General features: G+C 41.0%; 1 pseudogene across 1 annotated transcript; it reads right to left on the reverse strand.

Annotated features, from left to right (window-relative positions):
- Window positions 1-3634: 3634 nt before the first annotated feature.
- Window positions 3635-4587, reverse strand: LOC147639448 (photosystem II repair protein PSB27-H1, chloroplastic pseudogene; annotated as a pseudogene). Its single transcript, XR_015264900.1, has one exon. The product of XR_015264900.1 is annotated as a photosystem II repair protein PSB27-H1, chloroplastic pseudogene (transcript).
- Window positions 4588-8076: the final 3489 nt, after the last annotated feature.

Consider the following 8076-nt stretch of genomic DNA (forward strand, 5'->3'; position numbering starts at 1 on the left):
TTTTAACATGCCCCCCATGCAAGCCAATGTCTGATAGCACTTTTTCTATTGCTTTGATTGCTTTTAGAGATTCTTTTTTAGGCTTTAATGTCCATGCAAAGCATATGTACAAATACACCAGCTTCTCTACAATTCTACATAGTGCATGCAATGTGCATATGTGCACTCTGGATACAGGAATATCAAGCACTGCTTTGAAATCTTTATCTTTTAAATGCCTATCACGATCTTTGTTCCATAGTACACGATCTAAAGTCTTGGCACTTAACATGCAATATAGACATGGACTCTTTGCATTTGCACCTTTGCTTATGTTATACATGCATTTTAGAGTCTTCAAATCACCTGCCATGTGCCCTTCCACTTTATAGTCACCGAACCCAGGCACATGAAGGGCCCTTCCATTTCTTTGCTCACTAACAGTGATGGAATTGTAGTTTGATGAAACACCCCCAATGCAAAATTTCAAAGTCTAGTTTATCCACCTATGTCATTAGGAAGAAGCTCATGTTTAATACAAGTTTCGTGTTTAAATTATTTCAACGTAATACACAGTCATATTCAATGATAAAGAAGATACCTCAAAAGATCCAAGTGGTAATATGTTATTCTCCAATTAAACACTAAAATATCTTGCATCATCTTTTGTAATTGATGTGTCTAAGGCCCTGTTCATTAGAGTGATAGTAACCCTCTCCATTTTTCTGTTCTTTAAAATCTCACACTCATCGAGTTTCAAAACAAATTTTAGAACTCCTTCACATTCTTCTTGACTAATCTTAAATAACTGAACTCCGTATCTTTGCAAAGCTTCAAGATCAAAGAAAATATTGTTGTGCTGATTAAAGAGTACCTCTCTATCTTTAGCAATGAATGTTGCTTTAATATGTACTGGTGAACCAAGCTTCTCAAACACCTTTGAGTTCACATGTTGGCGTGTAGACTTTACTTGCATTGGTTTTGGAAGTAACGAACCTTTATGCTTCTTACTTTGACATTTCTCTGCTAGTGCCTTAAACAGTATACTATATGCTTTCTGAGAGATGCCAGTCTCATCCAACATTGCTTGCACCTGAGTTGCATCGAGCTAGTTCTTGTTCATAAAAGAAGACACATGCTTCTCATTGATTTTTTGAAACTTCTTTTGATACAGCATCTCTTCCACTATTCCTTTTGGTACCAAAACAAATGACTATAATGCACTCCAGCTTCAGAATGTACCTTGGACTCTGGATGAAGTAAAGATCTAAAAATAGAATAACATCAAATCTGATTACTTATGTCTAGTTTCAAACAAAGAACCTAATCTAAAAAGAGAAATATATATGAAACAAGAGTTAACATTACCTTACAGCCTGTACTCGCTTCTTCATCCCTCCACTTCCAACTTTCATTTTCTCTATGTTACAAAGTTGCCTTCTTCTTTTACGTGGCCCTAGTGCTATGTCCTTTCTCCTTAAAGCATCAATCTTTTTCTCTAAGTCTTGAATTGTTTCTTTGTTTGCCATAAGCTTCTCTGTATACAACCCATTTAGTTTTTTTATTTCAGTGTTCTCTATCTGTAGAAAATCCCTCTGTTGTTCTGCAACCATCGCTTTTGTTTCCAAATGTTGGGCATAACCTAGCAAACCTTGTCTACCATCACCAGTGAAATGTAGTAGGTTTGTAATGTTACAAAATGGAGGTCGTGCATTTGTAAATGGATCCTTGGCATACATTGAGCCATCAGTTCCACAAGTCCAAATGACGCTCTCCATTATTCCTCCTTTGCTCTTTTTGCTCATTACATTAAAAAAAACTCTTATTTTGTTTCTTCAAAGGCTGGCATTGAGATTGTATGTCCACATGAAGATGGTAACTATCATATGTTCTTTTACATGCACCATTTCTACTACTGATACTGAGAATTTGAGTGTCTACATGTGTTGTTGAAGGTGGATTAATTGGAATTTCTAAATTTGGATTAATGTTCTCATTTGCAAAGCTAGTATTTTCTGTTATCATAAAACATATTAAAGAATTGAAACAAGAATTAACTCGATTAGTAAGGACGTTTTTTTTATAGTTTCAATAGAAAAACCCCCCACGACGGTCGAGATGATGATTAAAGCTTTCCTCGAATCTTTTAAATGCACAACTACCTCAAATTCTGTGAAATCTTGGTTCTGACAAGTTTTACGTGCATCCAACAAAGAATGCCGCCTCATGATGAAACCTCATTGAAAGAATATGTATATTTTAATATATTTAAGCCTACTATTATAATAGTAAAAAATGAGCCGAATTGCAAATTTGGATATGTTTTAAACCTTTTTTATTTTCTCTCTCTAAGCTGAGTTGGCACTTCTTACAGGGCCCAAAAGTGAGTCCACATTTCTCCTAATGCTAGCAATTTTTCATCCTTATTACATATGGGCTTCCAACACTCCTAACAACAACTCCTTCCAAGTTAGATCCCTGTCCAAGACCGAGGGGACACTCTTGCAAAAGTCGCAACACATCCCCATTACCACTAGCATGTAATGAACAAGTGTTCTAGCAATTCCACATCCTTACTGCATCTGGAACACGTCTCACTTCCAATGCCAATTTTTAAGGCTCTTTCATTGGTCCACAGGGCTTTGTGCATGATTAACCACAAGAGATAGGACTTCTTTGGCAGAATAATCAAGACCATATTTTGGAGAATTTAAACCCCCATTGCTTGCGATCCCACAATATGTGCCATCTCTCATTTAGTTTACAATGTCCTTGGCAAGGCAAGTTCGCTGGGTTTCCCACAAAAAAAGGTATAATTAGAAAAGGGCCCTTGTCCAGTCGGGATTCAGCGTTTAGCTCACCTGGTTGGAGCCATCTTTGATTGTCTCTACACCACAAATCACCCCATCACCATATCCCTTTTTCGGAAAGCTTGTGAGTTTAGACATGTATCTCTCTAGGAATGCAGTTATTTTGGACTACAAAGAACTAAACAAAGCCGAGGTGGAGAAGAATTCCCCCAAATCTCCTTAGGTTGTTAGTGAAGGAGAGTTCTTTCTTGCGTCTATTCCAAGCTTTCCACATCAATTTTAGTATGGGAGCTTCCCAATGACAAAATAGCCACCAAACTACAAAAGAGGGCAATTGGCGGGACATCTTTCGATCTTGGGCAATCTGCCACTTTGAAGCTGAAGACCTAGCAGAATGGCCCTTTCAATCTGCCACCTTTTAGAGCTTTGAAGCATTACCCTCCTTTGGTGGCAACTAAACATATGCAAGAGATACGCTTCCCCCCCCCCCCCCCCCGCGCCTACATGTTCACCAAAAGGAGATAAAGGGGTGAAGAAGAGGGGGATTTACACGAGAATCCAAAGCTGCGTACGTAGTTAACCATCAACGTCACCAGAATTAGAACTCTAGGGTATGTATGGCACAAGAAGTAAATTTGTAACACGAACTCACACGTCAAAGTTGTGTGTAATCATTTTAAAATTAGGAGTGGATTGTGATCGTAATCTTCAAGACATGTGACGCTGTCAGAGTCGTTGCGTCTACTACATAGAGCTCTAAAACCTCCATAGTATATACAACATGACGCAATTAATGGGTTGCTCTTAGTCTTACAGTGTGGCAGACAGATCTGCAGAAGCAATTCCATGAAACTTGAGCAATTATAATTAAAAAAAAAGAAACAAACAGTGCCAATTTCAAATAAGATCTCAGTCATCAAAATGCAAGAGTTCACAACCAAGCTGTGAACATGAACAAAGTGCTGCCCATGGATGGTGGACGGATTGGCCGCGAAGTTCTCAAGGTCAGAAGCCCTAGTTTCCATGGGCCACACGGAACCCTAGTTTCCAAGGCCCCTAAGAATCCATCGAGCGCAAGAAAACCCTGATTTTCCATATATAGCCCCTAAGCCCAGGAAACCCTAGTTGGGCATGGAGCTTACCGGCCCCTGCTGAGGGCCCTCTCGGCCACGTCGACCTCTTCGAGAATCTGGGTCCTGCGCTTGGCAGGGAGGGGAGAGCCATCGCCATAGCTGATAAAGTGGCCGGACACGGCGTTGAGCACGGAGTAGATGTTGCTGTAAGAGGGTTTTCCTGCGAACCTCTTCTCGCGGCGATACTTGGCCACCCAGTCGTTGGAGGTCTGCCGGAGGGCCTTCACGGAATCACCGCGAGAAGGATCGCCCTTGTCCAGCCCCAGCGTGGCCCGTACCTGCGTTATCACTTTCTGCGTCTCGTTCTTGTAGTCCTCCTCGATGTCGGCCAACGCCCGCGGCGTCGCTGACAGCAGGTACAGCATCCCGGCTATGCCAGACAGAGAGGCCATGGACCGCCTGCTGCAGGAAACAGGGGCGCCATTACCGGAAGAAGATGACAACGAAGATGCAGAAGTTGCGTGCGTAACGGATATGGACGAAGAGGGCAGGATAGGCGACACAAGCACAGAGGGCTTCGGAAGAGGGGAGATGAAGCCCGAACACAGAGAGGAATGCAGCATTGTAGCTGATGAGGACGCCATCGCCATCGGTCTTCTCTGTCCACTTCCTCCACTCTGCTTCAGTTCCCAACCGAAACTATTCACTAAAAGGCACTTGTCATCGTTCCATTCGCTGTAGTCGCCACCTAGGCTTATCCTCTTCCGTGCCGCTCGTTCTTCATTATACACTCGGCAAAGGGCGTCCATGTAATATCTTGCTTTTCCCTCACAGATTTGGACGCTATTCCATATATTCTTTTTGGCCTGCCGGTCCTTAGTGTTTGGTTTCATATTTTTCCCCAAGGAAAAAACATGATGCTTTGTCATGGGCCAGTTATTCTCTAGAGGTACTCCTGAGGGTATTTTATCATTGAAAGAAGGGGGATTATTGAGGATTATCAATTATTTATGTCCCATCTCTCTTCGTTTCAATATGATGAGGACCATCCGACCATGAGACTCTCCCATGTGGAGAGGAACCGATTGATACATCAGGATTTGATATAGCTATACACACATCAGACATGGATTGATCCTCCACAACCTCTCCCAGTGAAGAGGCAACACTACCACACAATCATTTCTTACAGCTCTCAGAGGATGGGTTTGTGCAGAGACCGGGTTACATGGCTGTATATATGTCTCATGCCTTGCGCACTACTATTGGACAGCTTCGGGTATCTTCACACACTCTAGAGGTAGAGGCAGGGAGAGCTATAGGAGCCCCGAGGGAGACACGTATCTATAGATTGTGCCACATAGAGGTGGAGACAGAGGAGCATTATGTTTGCCATTGCCCAATATACTATGAGATTCGGGGGAGATACCGCTGTCTCTTCAGGGAGGGATTTGGTCCACTCAGCAAAGTTATGCAGTTTCATGATCAAAGATGCTTGGGGGGATTTTTAATAGAGTTATGACTTCATAGAGAGCGGCTATTACAACAACTCCCATAGGAGAGGGATACTACATCTCAAACAAGGATCACTACCTTCTTCCAGCCACTTAGTGGTGGGACATCCTCCACAGCTCCTTCGGTCCAAACCCGGGTCACTCAAAGATGCACTATATCTACATCTACTACAAGAGGAGTGACATCAACCCAAGTGAGAGAGCTATGATCCAGGAGATGCCCCGCCCACCTGGCCCTCGCCCCCAAGTCTCCACCAGACACAGATTGATGAGATCTTGAGGAGACATAGCAGAGAGGGCATACCCCAGATTGATCTAGCACAGATTGGGAGATATCTTAACCCTAACCCAATGTATGACATCCTACACCCAATCATTAGCACTGGTTGGAGCTAGATGCTATTTATCTCCACATGATAGAGTACTTTGCACTTTTTTTTCTTTTGTATCCATTGAGACATAATGATGATGTACACAGGTTTTGTCTCATAGGCTGTTTTTTGGCCTTTAGAAGATGTTAATAAAATCTTTCTCTCTCTCTCTCTCTCTCTCTCTCTCTCTCTCTCTCTCTCTTTTCATTTCGTCATTTCATTTAGTTATTTAATTACTTTCTTTTCATTTCTCTCTCTTTAGTTATTTAGTTACTTTCTTTCTTTTCTCTTTCTCTCTTTTCTTCATAAACTAATATTAATACTTTCTTTCTTTTCATTTCTTTTTATGGCAGGTCATCTTAAAATTTTTAATTATTGCAAATGTGAAAAATTCTCTTTAAAAAAAAATCGGCTTGAAAGTAGAAAGTACACATGTTATCACCCACATATACAAGTCATAGAGGAGATTCGAACCTACAACTTGGGGACTCTCGAACTCCATTCTAACCGATGCACTAACACGTGATTGAAAAATGTGGATAATTCTAACATAGGACCTTTAGAGACACAATGCCGGCCCCATCCATGAACAACCAATGGGAGTGTACGATTAAGTAGGGCGGGTGTTATCCCTCTTACATACAACTTACGGTGACTGCCACACACTTTCTGAGCTAGATGCCACATGGTATCCATAAAGCAAAAAAGTATGGGCAACCATTCTCCCCTAGGAAAGGGAGACCTCTAACCAAATTATGAGAGTAAACATTCTAGCACAACGAGCACTATTGCTTTTTGGTTGTGTGTAAAGGAAGCGACGAAGCTAGGGTGTCCATCCTAGTGCAGTGCATGCCCAAGCGATGGACAATGGGAGGGTAAGATGGCAAAGCACCTTTTGGTAGGTCGAGCATTGAAACCATGTTCAAAGTGGCTAACATACCCCCTTTCCTAATGGTGACCAGGCCCTTGTGTCACCAAGCTCGGGTGGCATAGATAATATTGGTTTCAAAGGGAGTACTAGTCCACGTGCTTTGAGTCCTATTAGAGATAGGGTTTGGTTGGCCCTTAGAGTCATGCACTATAACACATCAGGGACAACAATGTTTTTTAGCAGCATTTCAGTTGTAGCAGCAGTGGGAATGTTAGGGCTTTTAACATTGTTGAGCAATTTCGTTACATAGTAGCATTTTTTCATTACTAAAAATGCTATTAATTAGCGAATTTTTGTTGCTCTCAACAATAGTTTTAGCAGTGAAAAAACATTGCCGAATTGTTTTAAAAAAATCGCTGCTCTCAGCAACATGGCCTAGAAAAAGTACTCTCACTTCTTTTGTCACCGTGCCAATTTTATCATTTGAATGTCCTAACCTTGATACCTTTGGGTTTTTTGCAGGTTTATGTTTAATCTATCTCTTCCACCTCTCCTGCCCTATCCTCCTCACGCAACATGGACTAGAAAAAGTACTCCTGTTTCTTTTGCTGCCATACCGATTTTATTATTTCAATGTCCTAACCTTTTTGGGTTTTTCTATAGGTTTATGTTTAATCTATCTCTTCCACCTCTCCTAACCCTATCCTCCTTGAGCTCAAGCAAGCTATGCCTTCTCTTTTCCTTCATCTCCTATGCATACAAGCTTTCCATGAAAACTTTCTTGTCAGTATTTCCCTTCTCTTTTCCTTCTCTTTTAAGTTTTTCTTTTATTTTTTTTCCCTTCTCATCATTGAAGCTTAACCCTAACCCTAGCTTCTACATAGAAATACTAATAGAGAGCTTTGATGGAGAGCTCTCTATCAAAGCTCTCTGTTAGGGTTTTTATGTAGACGTTAGCTTTAATGAAAAGGGAAAAATAAAGATTCAATAAGTTTTCTATGTTATGCAAAAGCTTTCATTAAGCTTTTTATTAAGATTAGCGTTTTGTATATGCTTTCTATTAGGATTAAGATTAGGGTTACTAATCATTTTTTCTGTATTTCATTTAATTTTGTAGATTGTCTACACATACAAGCCTCATAAGGTAAAGATCTCTCTCTTTTATGTTTCCTCTCTTATGCTTTTACATGTTGTAGGGTTTATAAGTTTTAGGAGTTTTAAGATTAGGGATGTTATCTTTTCTCCCCTCTATGCATACCCTTTTGAGAGCTATGCTTCTCTCAAGAGGTGGCCATATGCCTTACCCTCATGCATTAGGCTAGTGCATAAAGCTTATGCATTAACCATATGTATAAGCCTCATGCATGAGGCTAGTGCATAAGCCTTATGCACATGTGAGGCTTATGCATTAGCCTTATGCATAAGCCGCACAAGGCTAGTGCATAAGCCTCATGCATG

The sequence above is a fragment of the Cibotium barometz genome, chromosome 4 (assembly GCF_041138505.1).
Source record: "Cibotium barometz isolate CiBa-2024 chromosome 4, ASM4113850v1, whole genome shotgun sequence".
Lineage (NCBI taxonomy): Eukaryota > Viridiplantae > Streptophyta > Polypodiopsida > Cyatheales > Cibotiaceae > Cibotium > Cibotium barometz.